Source organism: Cyprinodon tularosa, unplaced genomic scaffold, assembly GCF_016077235.1.
Source record: "Cyprinodon tularosa strain WSP-4 unplaced genomic scaffold, ASM1607723v1 ctg91, whole genome shotgun sequence".
Taxonomy (NCBI): domain Eukaryota; kingdom Metazoa; phylum Chordata; class Actinopteri; order Cyprinodontiformes; family Cyprinodontidae; genus Cyprinodon; species Cyprinodon tularosa.
In genome coordinates this window covers 829,747-844,063 of record NW_024039685.1, presented here as the reverse complement: position 1 = coordinate 844,063, position 14,317 = coordinate 829,747, and the positions used below count along the sequence as shown (strand labels likewise).

General features: G+C 37.1%; 1 protein-coding gene across 5 annotated transcripts in view; it reads right to left on the bottom strand.

The window, feature by feature from the left end:
• Window positions 1-14,317, bottom strand: part of ppargc1a (peroxisome proliferator-activated receptor gamma, coactivator 1 alpha) — a 485,324-nt gene that overhangs the window by 416,538 nt on the left and 54,469 nt on the right. The gene's annotated exons all lie outside the window — the stretch shown is intronic.

Genomic DNA, 14,317 nt, shown 5'->3' with positions numbered 1-14,317 from the left:
TTTATTTCTTTATTATTTTTTTTTTACTAATCTGGAATAATCCATTTAAATAAACCAGTAAGATGAAGTTATATTTTTAGGGAAACAAATCAAGACAACCCATTTGAACAGAGTTAATATAATGATACCAGTTATTACTACTTTTCTTGTGGGGCCATGCATCAGGGAAAACAACATCCTGTTTGTCAAGTGCAATGAGAACACGGACCTCGTTGCCATTATGCGAGAGACTGGCACAGGGTAGGTTCACAAACACCAGCAGAGTAGTAAAATTACGTGTATTATCATTGTATGTCCTTTAAATGATCAAAGGCTAACTGCAAGATGTGCTCATATCATTGATGAGGTCATTAAGTTGCAATATTGTACAGCTGATGAGATAACTAACATTGTAATGGGTGTAATGCACAATTGAAACGTCTGCTAGCTTGGTGTTAATGTGCATTGCTATTCCTTGTAAGGTCCTATATTTGCTATGATGCGCCCATTGTCCCTGTCCAGTACATATTCTATTCCATAGAGGTATACTTATTTTACTGTATTCATTTTCAATACAAAGCTCCATATGTATAGGCCATTATATGAGACTGTGACAAAAGGGTGTGTATTTGCTGTGGCGAGGCAATTGTTCCTGACCAGTGGATATTCTGTTCCATAAAGATAAACCACCTTTCATCTCCTCCTTTCTGTCTCCACCCTTCTCTGACCATTCTTCATTCCACAACACAATGCAAAGAAAAACTATATAGGGAAGCATAGATAAATACAGAAGCACTTTTAAACAAATTTTTTTAAGACTACACTTTTATTTTGGGAACTTTTCGCATTCACACGGTTTTTGGAAGCAAGTATGTCAGGGTTCAAGCTTTGGGCTGTTGAATACTTAGAAGTTAGACCAGGCCCAGTAGCTAACCGCTTTGAGCCACATCATCTGACCAGTAATAGGCTGCATATCGTCATTCAAATGCTGGCCTCCAGTTGATTGATAGTTGGCTAACTTTTAGGAAAAAGCCTGGTCTGATTTGGAGAGACGACATCCATTCCATTTTGGATTGTTCAGCTCTACTTTCAAGGAATCTGGCCAAATTGATTACGCTCCAAAACCTTGACAGCTCAGGGGCAGACCAGAAAGCAGAGTCGTAGTTTAAAAAACTTCTTTGCAGCTTCTGTACTGTTACTCACCCAGTACCCTATACTAGCCTATCTACACAGTAGGTGCATATCCATCACCTTTTCCTAATGCATATTTTGAAGTATCGCATCAGCTTAGCTTGGTGGATATGGCAAAATTCGAATACACTCTCTAAAATCTAAAAAAAAATTACACTCTTTTGAGGTGGTTTTTGGGTTTTGCGAAAAAATGTGCAATTGCATGATCTTTCACTCCCCTACTGTATTCTATCTAGCTAACAGAACAGCTAGTGGTGGTGAGTAAGTAGGAATGAATGGAGATGATTCTCCGTAAGGGAGCATGGTGGAGTGCTGAAAAGAAGAGCAACCAAAGCTCTGGCATGAAGGGATCGGGGGCCGAGGAATCCTACTAGGAAGGTCTTTCAACAAAGTTTTTCTTTCAGTTTAGCTTGAAAGCAAGGGCATTCTTGGTTTTGGAAGTTTAAATCTTCCAAACAAGAAGCAAATTGACGTGCAGGTTAGAGCCTTCCAGTTGATTTTTAAGACTAGACTTCATTTACCATAAACTCTTGGTAAGCAATTCCTGCCCTTTACAGTTTCATCTGAAATATTGCGTTCACAAGACACGTTCACAAGAAAGAACATCTTGTTTCACCAACAGAGGATGCCACCACAGACTTCAGTCAACATTAGCATTGCCTATTGGGTGTGTCCTAATTAAGGGGCTGCATCCTTTGAAGGACCAAGCTAAGAGCCTGGGTCCTTTGAAAACCTGAAAAACATAGATGGCTAGAAGTGATAAGCTATGAAATGGGATGGTCTACCCTTTAGCAACTGCCTCAAGGCATTTAACGCCAATGAAGGCTTAACATTTTATTTTAAATAACCATTATCCTGGCATATGTTATTTATAGAGGGAAACACGGATCTTAGAAAATACAAAGTGATATGACATTATTATGTATAGTCATACAAAGAATCAAAATACAGTAATATAATAAAGAGAGAGATATATAATTAAATAGTAAATTTCATTATTTAATTATGAAATAAAGAAGTAAATTATATAGTTGTTTGATGTTTCATTTACGTCATTATTTCATTGTACATATACATTTGCTTCATATGTACCTGTTTATTTAATATGTCCGCTTTAACCCTCAATACCGGGAGACAGTATAAATCATTGTTGGAAAAAAAAAAAATAATTGAATTATTGAATATGATGCATTTAAAACCTTTTGGAATTTAAACAATAATTTAAAACAACATTTCAATATGCAAACCTTACAGAAAAAATTAAAAAAGGAAATAGTTGGTCCAAAATGTCCACATGTTAAGAAATTAATCTGATGCTAATAATTTTTAATGCAGGTTAACTAAACTTTTCATATTCCGTCACATGATTTAAAACATTATGCTAGTTTACATCCATCAGTGACCAAACTTCCATCTACAAATCCCGCTATGCTGGTTTCGTCAATATCGGCTCTAATGTATTAGCCAAAGTGGGCCCTAAACAATAATCCCGATGTGAGTCCAAATATAGTTATTCCACTCAGGCAAATCTGTATTGGGGCATGTGAGCCTGCTGGTTTGAATCAAGTGAAAAGAAATTAAATGAAGCTGGAGATTTTATTTTTAAGAGACTGAAGACACTTAGGTCAGGCTTTGTAAAATTACAGTAGACTCAAAGGAAGACACATATTCATAAAGATTTTACACAATAAGTAGTTACTTTTAAAGATTATGCTTTTAGGGTTGACAAGGCAGTGTAGAGAAATATTACTAATATTACAGGTATGAGATAATAAAATAAAGCTATTACTTTAACAAAAGCCCCTTGTCTTTGTCCTAGTAAATAACTTAAAGCATTATCCAATATTTAGCTCCATTTATCACGTTTTTGTAGTTTGTGCATCTGGATACGAAGGGTATTTTTCATCTAACTGGGCTGCCAAACAGTCATACAGATTACTCACAGTTGAAGAAGTAAGAGTAACACCACTTAACCTATTCAAAGTCTTAAAACAACTAATTTTGTTATTTCTCCTAATGCAACAAACTAAAACATTTGTCCATGGGAAAAAGTAAAAAATAAAAATCTGTGAAAAAGGCATAAGCTTTAAATATTTCAGAGTTTGTGGCCCTCTAGGTGAAAGTAGTTAAAGAGGATGTCAGTAAATAAAACACATTGGTTTATCTCAGAAAAGGGGCTTTCCAAAGTCAACACTGAATCAAAATGATAACGAATACGGATAAGTATAATGCTTCCTTTAAATTTAGGAACTAAAACAGTAGGACGAGTTTTCAACCCCTGAGACCCTGGCACAGATTTATCAACATTCACGCTCCTGCTGTTACTGGCATTTTCCTTCCTATCCCAAACCTGTGTGCTGTGCAGGTCCACTCATGACGCAAGACTGAATATTTCAGGATGAAATGCGTAGGTTCCCAGAGGGCGAACACGATTCCATCCACTTCCAGCATTCCAGCGGAGAATATATTTTCGGAATGATGCTTTAGAAGGCATCAGGCACAGCAGAAAGAAATATTTCACAGTTGGAAGGAAACAGGCATGTGACACACTCTTACTGTATGAGGTACTGCAGCCAGGGAAAGGTGCTAAAGTGGCTCTATATTCTAAATATAGCTGTAGTCATGCTATTTGGCTGCTGGACAGGACTAATTTTGTACGTGTTACATGGTGACCTGTATCTAAAAATGATTATCATCACAGCTTCTGAGATGACAATAGCTTTATGGATCTTTCCTGACTTTAATATCACCTTCAAACCTCTAGTATACGTGCCTAGTCTTTCCGCACTGATGTTAGTCAATATTTTTGTATCGGTATAGATCTCTAAACAACAAATACAAACTACTCACTTGGTTTTAAAATGGTTTAAAATGTAGACATAATGCTCAAAAGCTTGTTTCCTAAATGATTTGGAAAGGCTTGCTAATTATCCTTGTCACATTATGTAATTTTAGAAACATAAACCTTGATGTGTTTTAATAGGATCTTAAGTAGAAAATAATGACAATACATGCAGTGGATATCTGCAAAGAGGAGGATAATAATGCACGTTTTCCTTTAAGTTTCTCTCAAAAAAAAAGTGAAATAAAAAGGGCATGCATTTGTATTCAGCACTTCTTATTGTCCTATACTAAATCTGTTTAATAAAAAAGCAACATGAATGTACTGTACAGGAACAAAGAAGACAGGTCAAAGACAAACAATGTAAGGAATTTTTGCAACTGGCAAGTAGTCGCCTATTGCAAGAGCATTTATATGGCGTTTGTTGATAAGCTACTGTACAGGCCGTAGGACAAGCCCGGTCAGCAAGGCATGACCAATGGGTCATTATTTATCCCTAAAACTAATACGTTTGTGGTGATTTAATGAATTTTGCATTAATCAGTAAAAAAACAACAACAATATTTTTCGTCGTAATCACTGAGTTCAGGACCCACCATTTTTGCCCGAATATAGTAAGACCTCACTCCTGACATCTTCCGGCAGTGACGTCACAGTGCGGTAAGCCGAGCGCCATTCTCCCCGCCTTATGAGCAAAATCAATGGGAGCTACTAGACACATCTGCAAACAGAAACAATTATTTAAGATTAAGAGGACTTCACCATTGAAAATGACAAGAGCTATAGTTAAACTGACAATGCCCACTTGCATGGCAGTTGAAGAGAGAAGATTTGCCATCTAACTTTTGGCCAGAGAAAAAAACATCATTAATCCATTACTCTCTGCTTTGCATAGTGCACTGGTCATTGCCATCATTGATAATAGCATGTTGTGACAAACACAAGATACAGCACTGGGACCTGCTCAACAGCTGATACCACACTGTTACGTCACAAACAGGTAGGTGGCAGTAGTGTTCTTTGACAAACAAGGATGTCTCCGGTAAAGCACATTCAAATGCAATTACTCTTAATTAAAAACACTTATTTATCTTATTTTATTATTTATAATTTATTGAAAAGTTTGTAATAATTTCATACTTAAGGTATTTTCAGAAGTTTGTATTCTGAATGTGACAGGAATTTTCCTTTAAAAGGTGAAATTGCTAGAAATTGACACCTCCAATAAGGCCAACCTGTGTCAGGATCTTTTTAAATAAAAGGCTTTCCTTTTGAGAGCAAATCCACAGTGATTTTAAGGTCTAAAAAATATTAACTTAAGTAATTTACTACTTAATGCAGTGTAAGCACATGACTGGTAGTCACGGTAACATGGTAAACGCATTGTACATAACATCTCTGTTGCATGAGGCATTTGTCCAGTGATATAATCCATGCTACAAAAAAGTTATTTATAACTGCCTTGCAACACGACCCGAGTGATAACTGAGGGAGAAACAGTAATATATATATATATATATATATATATATATATATAAACTGCTACTGTTTCACTTAGGTAACATAGATAAGTGACCAAGATAATAAAAAAAAATGATTATCCACATGACTCACTTAATTTTTTAACAGTTCAGTTAATCCTCTAGAGGGATGTATGATCCAGCTGATAGACTGCCAAACAAGATGCGGCACTGAGCCACCCAGATTGTTCCTGATGCAGCAGCCCCAGTGAGGAGGCAGGAGACCGATCCAGGTCAGAGAAACAGTTCAGAACAAAGACAGTTCTGAGATCCAGGAGTCTGTAGACGAACCTGGGGTTCCGATTGGAACAGGAACAGACAGATTCAGGGTTCCAGGAATCCATGGAGCGTTAGGGGCAGGTTCAGAGTTCCATGAGTCCAGCTGTAAGCTCAGACAGACACTCTCAGATGGAGACAGGAGGGTTGAGAGGAACCGAGACTAGACATGGTACCAGGAGATTTGCAGAACTTTAAACAGTCTCCAACCACGAGACAGCCTACGGGACTTTAAACTAGCTCCCCCCCGCAATCCGAGGCCAAAACAGGAACACAGCGGGCTCAACAGAGAAGAGCCCGGACATGGAGACATGAGACAAACACTAAAACCCTCTCGAAACACTAACCCCCGAGAGCCAGGACATGAACCACGGACATAACTCAAACAGAAACTAATGATTGAAAAATACAACATAATTGATCTGGTCCCAATAGCTGGGCTGAACCATATATAAAACAGAAGAAGCAGGCGGATAAGATGAATGATAATCAGAGAGCAGGGTAGTATAGCAGGTGAATGAAGTAAGTAATTCGATCAACTACTGGGGCTGTGATCATGACACTAACATAGAATAAAAATTTAGAAAAATCTAAACCAACAATAGCTGCTGTTTCAAAGTAAGGTGAGGATCTTGTATTGCTCTATTGTAGTATAGGACAAATTATAAGAATATTTCAGCTACCTTTTGCTGGGACTATGAGCTATCAACTAAATAGTACCTTGCAAAAAGAGAAATCCGAATTGGGTTAACCTATTAGCTGGCAATACCAAAATCACCAAAAACACTCTAAAAGTATAAACTAAATCCTGTGCTATTTTTTAACCCTTTGTAAGGTTCTAAAGTCCTATATATAATCAGATGTAATGGTGGACAGTAGCCTTAGGCCCAGTCCCATTTCTCTCACTGGGTTCTGAGAACAATCAAGTGAGTTCCCTCCACAGTGAAGTACACTCAATGAGGGAAGTGCAAGTGAAGATTTTCTCCCAAAGAAATAGGACATCACTAGTTGTAAAATCACATCCCCATCGCCCAGTAGATGGCAGTAATAAATATTTTGGACACTTCAGTGATGTGTTTCGCTGCGTCAGGCATAAACACAACCCGAGTCACAACCTTCGGCATGGAAACTCTGCCATACTCATAACTTTTCACCAAACACATGAATAATATTGAACAAGTATATTACCAAAGGTAAAAAGACAATTTATGAGCCAGGATGGATAAATAAAGGTATCACAACCATCTCTAAATTAATAGACCTTCATGGTAATATAATTATCTATGATAACTTTTTGATGAAATATCAGTTTCCAATAAGATACAGGAATACAAATCAATCATACAGTGCATCCCCAATGGACTCTAACAATTATTGAAATCCTCACAATTTACTCCAACTGTGACCACCAAATTGTTTCTCAACTGACTGTATTTTCTTGGCACCAAATACAATAACAAACACATACGCAACACATTTCAACAATCCAAGTGCCTCCAACCGAGAGACAATTTCTACTGGAACTCCATTTTTACTAGAATAGAATGGAGCAAATCATGGTCACTACCTCATCAATACCCCATTAACAATAAAATCTGTGAAATTCAATTCAACATTCTTTTTAACATCTATCCTACAAATAATGAAATAGCTAAATATGTTGAAATAAATCCAAATTGTTTCTTCTGCAAAATAAAACCTGAAATAACCCCTCATCTATTCTTCACATGTCCTGTAACCACATACTTCATGAAAAGCAATACAGCAAGAGGTTATCTCAAAAAAAAATTTTTACACACCCAAACAAGGAACTGGCAAAATGAATGAATTATGTTATTTAGAAAATTTCACATTCATAGGAGTATACTCAATAAAACCAAACCCTTTTTATTTGCGTTAGATACTGAAATAAAGAAATACATACAATCTGCAAATCATAACAATAAACAAACTAACTCGATAGTTAACAAATACCAGAAACTGATCCTTCACAAATCTACTGCCTCTTTTTATTATGTACTTGTCTCTTCTATAAATATTGTATAGACATTTTCGTACATATTTTCTCTCCATTTTGCCCTCAATCTGTTCAAATCATTTATTAAGACAATTCCGCTCATGTTCTAGAATTCTTTTCTTTTTTTGGCACAAAAAAGAAAATAATTGTACATCTTATTATTGGCACAGGAGCTACAGAGATATTACTCATTAACCTGAAAAATCATGCCTTATGACAGTTACCATGTGTGCATCCTGTGCAGTAAGCAAGCGCTATGACAATTATGCATAACGGTATACCATCTATGCTGCTATAGTGACCGTTGAATTCCACACGTCAAGATAGATATGGTGATAATGTGATTTTGTTTAAAGCTGTCATGCATAATCATACCACGGTGAAGTTGATTAGAAGCCCAACACCGGACACCCAAGTCCAACCGAACCCAGCCCGGGGCTGACCCAGACCACAGGCAGCCCCTTCTGGAGCAGCTGAGAGATGCTGGCCAAAATCGGAGTCCCTCAATCGGACCAACCGTCAGCTAGATCCCGCTGACCCCGCGGACCCCCGAACATCCAACCCCCAACCAACCCAACCGCAGTCATAACCATCTTACTTTACAAAAAAAAATAAAAAAAAATTAACTCTCGATAGATTTGTGTATTACGAAAAATAGCAATTTTGCAATATTCATGTTTTAACACAACAGTACAACTAAGATATCCCAACATATATTTTTTTAAATGCAAGGTTAATTGTAAAAAATACACATACATTTGTGCAATTCTTTTCAACAGCCGGAGGTTATGTTTCCTTTCACTGAATGAGTTTTGGGAAGCCACTCCATTCCGAAGTCAGCTCCCGACCTTACTCGGTCTGAGGGGATAATTTTAAGGGTTGGAGGGCACTTCCCCCTAGCTCTTATTAGGACACACTAACCTTACGTATAAACGCACAAAACTGAGTGCTAGGGTCCAAAACAAGTGCAAGTGAGAGAAATGGGACTGGGCCTTATGTGGCAGTATGAGGCTGTAAATTTTGAAGAACCACATTATGTACAACCATCTCAGTTAACATGTTAAACATGTAGAAGGGATCAGAGCCACCCTAATTCTTTGTTAAACCTACAGTTATGTCCAGTTGCCTAATCTGAACTTTTCTAGCATGTTAAATATGGGTGAATTTAACTCTTAAATATATAAGAATGATGAAACTGGACTGAAATTCTTACACTCAGCAAATCTAACCGTATGGATGGGCAGCTTAAAGAAAAACTGTTTAAAGTTTAAAAAAAACTTGTTGGGTGCACAAGAAACACATGGAAGAAGATGCTCCAAACAGTTAAAACCATTTTTCCCCCTACTGACTTGAAGACTGATTAAACTAAAAACAGGACAAACATACCTATAAAAAAGGTATCTAAAAACTTAAAATCAAGGCAGTGGTTCAAATTGCAAAAAAGTAACTGATCCGAAATATTTAGCAAGGCCAGCTGTACGATCAAATAATATATATGGAAGTCTAGACTACTATATACATGTGCAAATAAGTAGAAAAGACAAAGCGGTAACGACTGCAAAAGATGGTTCGATAAACAATTGGAGGCCAAATAAAAATGCTCACAACTCTTTTTGAAGTTTTCATGTGTAAAACCAATTTAAAAAAAACTACGTATGAATTATTTTCAACCCATTTCAGATTTATGCATTACTTTCCGTCGTTCAATAATGTAAGACCTCCATGAGAGACATTAAATTTGGGGGTGTAAACTATCAATATGTTACTATGTTAAAGGGCTAAAAGCACTATGTATGTTGTAAAATCAAATAGTTTGTGCTTTGTTTCACAAGACCTAATTATCTGCTGCATCACAATGCTTTTGTAAGCTTGGACATTTTTCCAATGGATTCCTTGCATTTTGCATCTAAAAGTCCCTCTTATTTCTAAGCATAACTTGTTTTCCATGCATCATTCAATGTTAAAAAAAGTGGTCAGAGTCAATTAATTTCAAACTAAATATTTACTTTGCTCTGTATGTTTATTCTAATGTATTAAGCCTTGGACCTTTTTTTTTTTTTTCTTACAACTGGACCAATAGAGAGTCTTTGTGTCTAGACAAGATCAAATAATCGGGTCACTGATGTTCATGGAATAATTAGCTACCAAATAGCTTCAGAAAGGTTGATTGCTAAATGTTTGAACCATTTAACTTTTTTTTTTTTTTTTTTTTTTCCTCCACGGCCTAGGATGCAATCTTGTGGTGGTCTTCTTAATCTGGTACCCACTTAGTAGATAAGTAAAGGTGACAAGAGAACATGGGGTGTTTCATTGCATCATGTAATAGCTTTAAGTTAAGCTAATCAAAGTTATTCTCATTCCTTCTATATGTGAGAGTGTGCAGTAAAATGTGGTGCTCCAAGGCTAGATTTCCTAATCGTGTGGAAACTCTCACTACTTACAGAAGCAATGAGGGAGGTAATGGGAAAGTAATTTTTACTAATTTCAGCCAGCTCTGCTTTTCCAGTTTGCACAATTGTGTGTGGGGTCTGCATCATTACAGACAACATCTGCAAAGACTCGCCATGTGAACGAGCAGGCGGGCTGGGAAAGAAGTCGAGGAGAACGACTACAAGCTGGCGAGCCGCTTCTGACGTGGCTCATGGATAAACAAAAAGCTTGCCAATCCTCTGTGTTCACACTGCCTCTTCTTTTCAAAATTCTTTCACATCCAGGTGGTTTCAGTCTCAGACAATGCTGTTTTTTTTCTCATTTTCTTCCCAGTAAAGTCAGTGGCTAAGCAGCTGCTGCTAATCTCTGTTAGCAGAGCCCCACTAAACAGTCAGCTGTAGCCTTTAATCTGGTCCCACTGCAATCATTACCTCCAGAGCCTGGGGGGGGTCTAACACAATTGCAGAAGAAGTGAGTAAACACATGAAACCCTATTTGTGTTCATTTGTCTGTCATTCCTTTGGCTTTTCCTGTAATCTCATTTGAATATTCGGTAAGTCCCTATCTTTTCATCAGGCTTGTGCGTGTGCATCCTACACCTTGGGCCTGCCCATGGTTGTTTGACATATAAAGGGTAGACATTACCAGCTGTCCCTTAATAATTTTGTTCAGTCTCATATCATACAATAGTTACAATTACTTTAGTTATCAAAAACGAGTAATATGCAAAACTAAAAACTTAGCTCATTTAGGTTCATATTCCACTCTCTGTTTTCATAGGGATCAGTCTGATAATTAACTCTATTTTCTATGTCATGTACAACTTCGTTTAACAAATGATGTTCTTTTGTTTTTCATGTTTACATCAACTGGGCATGTGGTATAAAATGCCTGCGACAACCCAAAATGCACTGCGTTGTGACATCTATTCCCAAGCCATATATCTACACATATCAGTATACTTCCTTGGGTCTAAAAAATAAATTTCATTTAGGAAAAATATCGAAGCTACATTCATTAGCAAGAGCAGACTTTGAATGTTCAGAAAAGAAATGGTAAAAGATTTTGGTCTCTTGATTTAGCATTTTTAAAGAAATGCTTCATTCCGTGACCAAAACAAGAAAACCACTAGTTCAAAACAGTTATATATAATAAAATTTGATGAGTACTTATCAGGTATTAATTACCTAATTTCAGTGAGTAAGTGGCTTGTTGAATAGATACATAAATGTGAGGTAAATTTTATTTTATTTAAGTATTTCATATCTTTTTAGTGTGGTTATTTATACCTAAAATATGGAATTAATATAACCCAAATAAGTCAATGCAAATTATTGCCTCAGATTTATTGGGTCAATTCTATAGTTTGGTTTTTACTGTGTGCCTTCAAATATCAAGGGATTGAATCAAGAATGTAAATCTTTTATCTATCAGAAAAATAAATAAAAACACTTGTATATCATTTACATTTCTCATAAGCCTTATTATGTATTCTGACTAAGACGAAAGGACATAGTGACTTTGTACGTTTAGAAACTGTAGGTCAAGTTCAGACTGAGTTTTACTTTGCTGCACTGTTCACCTTCTGGATGTATAAGGCAAGTTGGGCGTAGAAGTAAAATTCCACATGCTGTTTATACGGCACATTTTTACCTCATAAAACTGCATCTGTATCCTCTGAGGTCCCATAATGGGTTTACATAGACTTCAGTTTGCTTTATCATTGCCACGGTATGCCTATACAGAACTCTGTCCACCTTACCTGAAAAGCATTGACAAAAAATTCTTGCTGTGAAACATAGCCTCATATGCCAAAGTCAGACAAGCTATTTCTCCCCACCGTTCTTGCTTGGTCTCCACCTCTTACATGAAAGTCTGTGATTCGACTCCTTTTACCGTGACCACATAAGGGAACAGGTGCCTGTGAAATTAAAGTCAGGAGGGTTTCAAAAATGTGGAAAGAAATGTACAGAAGCCCTGTGGACTGTAGAGTTCAGATTACCTCTATAGGACATGAAGGTTGGTAGAGAATCAAGGCAGCCCCCTGCAAGGAGCCCATGGGGAATACCTTACCAGCAGCTCCACAATGACATCTGGACATTTTGTTCATGTCCTCTCTGCAGGGGAAAAACTGCACTTGTTTAGCGATCACAGGTTTTTGATGCTTGCTGTGTTATCAGAAGATGCAGTGTATTGAAATTGTTCTGCCACTGTGCTTATTATAGATTCCATTAAGATGGCAGTTAAATTGGATGTCCCCATCAGCTACGGAGCATGTTGTTTGCTTTAGAGACGGGGATGCTGAAGCACAAAAGTATTTTTGAGTCTTTCAGAAGATAACAAAAGTATTAAAGCAGCAAAAGCGAGTCACTAACTGCTTGCCATCTACTAACTTTAAGAAAATAGGTTACAGGGCAATCAACCCATTTTTAAGTTATGTTTTTAATTTCAAGGTGACAAAAAGCAGAACTTAAATTATCTTTATGATGAGTTTGTGATAGATACCAGTGCTGCAGAGACATGGTTCTGTTAAACTCATAAGGGAGGGACACAACTGGGGTTTGATCTGGTGACTAAGTATGCAGCACTGACAAATGTGGTTCACTAAGTTCAATACAGTTTATTTATTCGGCACCAATCCACAACACACCATCTTAAGGCACTTTAGAGAGAAAAGTCAGTCATATCATACAGATATAATGTATACTGTAGGGACAGAAGATATATACTTTGTGTTGTTAATTATGCAGCAATCACTCAAACCAAGCATGCATGCAGCGCTAGTGGAAAGGAAAAACTTCCTTTTAACAGGAAGGAGGCTTTAGCAGAACCAGTTACAGGGTAAGCAGCCCTATGCCAAGGCCGACTGGGGGTTTCAAAAGATTGAATAAGACATTCAAAAGGAACATTGAGGCATTGATCAATAAAGACTTTCTATTTTAGGAAAGATAACAGTAAACTAGCGCCATCTGTGTCTTGAAAATGAAAACGTAAGCAGATCAACTCTGAGACAGTTTTCATGTCAAACGAGATGAAAGAGAGCGCATACAGTACGTAATATTAAGCTAAGCTAATTACTATTTCTAGGAAAGAAAGACGGGTAAGCACTGCAATAATGCATGACATTGAACATGCATGCAGAACAAGGTTTAGTAGTTTAGAAATTTCATTTGTTTTTTTTATTTTTTCTTTAGTTTTGACTTCTAAATTTTAATTTTATTTCATTTTTATTACACTTTTAGGATTTATTATTTAACGTTTTATTTTTTGAAAATGCATAGTTTCAAGTTCAGTTTTTATTAGTTTCAGGAGGTCATCAGTGTTAAAGACAGCCAGTGTTTATGTCCTCAGTTGGAGGTGTGTCATTATGCATGGCTGTAGGCTTACAGAGTTCTGAGAGAAGCGGCAAACAAAGGTGATGAGCTGCATGAACATTAATGGAAATTATCTACCTTGATTAAGAAATTTGCTTTGGCAATCCTACTTCAAACAATAACTCTAAAGCACAACATTAGCACCAAGAGTTTCCACTGCAGCCCCACGGGGCTTTAAATGCATTTTCTTTGCTTCGCTGAAAAAAGAACACATTGTAAATGAAGGATTATTGTGATTGGCTTACATTATGGTGAGGTTCCCTTCGCAGTACAGGTTGATTTGTGGGCCTTTTCAGCTGTGTTTCTGGAACACTCCCTTCGTAATAGATGTACTGGGTCCTGAATTGTTGTGCAGTAGAGGTAGTTCAATTAATACTGCACTGCCATAAAATAACTATTGAAATGACAAACGAGGAAATGAATGAGCGTTTGCCTGTGCGGTGTAAGGGAGGGAGTGCATGCTTGCTGGAATTTATGCTGGTAAATCCGGCGCTTTTGAGAGACAATGATGCCGTCAACTAAATATACCCTGCTGTCGCACACAAGAAGGGGCAAGTAAAAGATGGCCCCGTTATCTCTCACACCATCGGCTGTTGATGGCTCATTTAAATATTCACAACCCTTTGAAGCTGAGGGAATGATCTCATGTCATTAGGCCACAGCCCTTCAGAGAAGCTTAAATATGTAT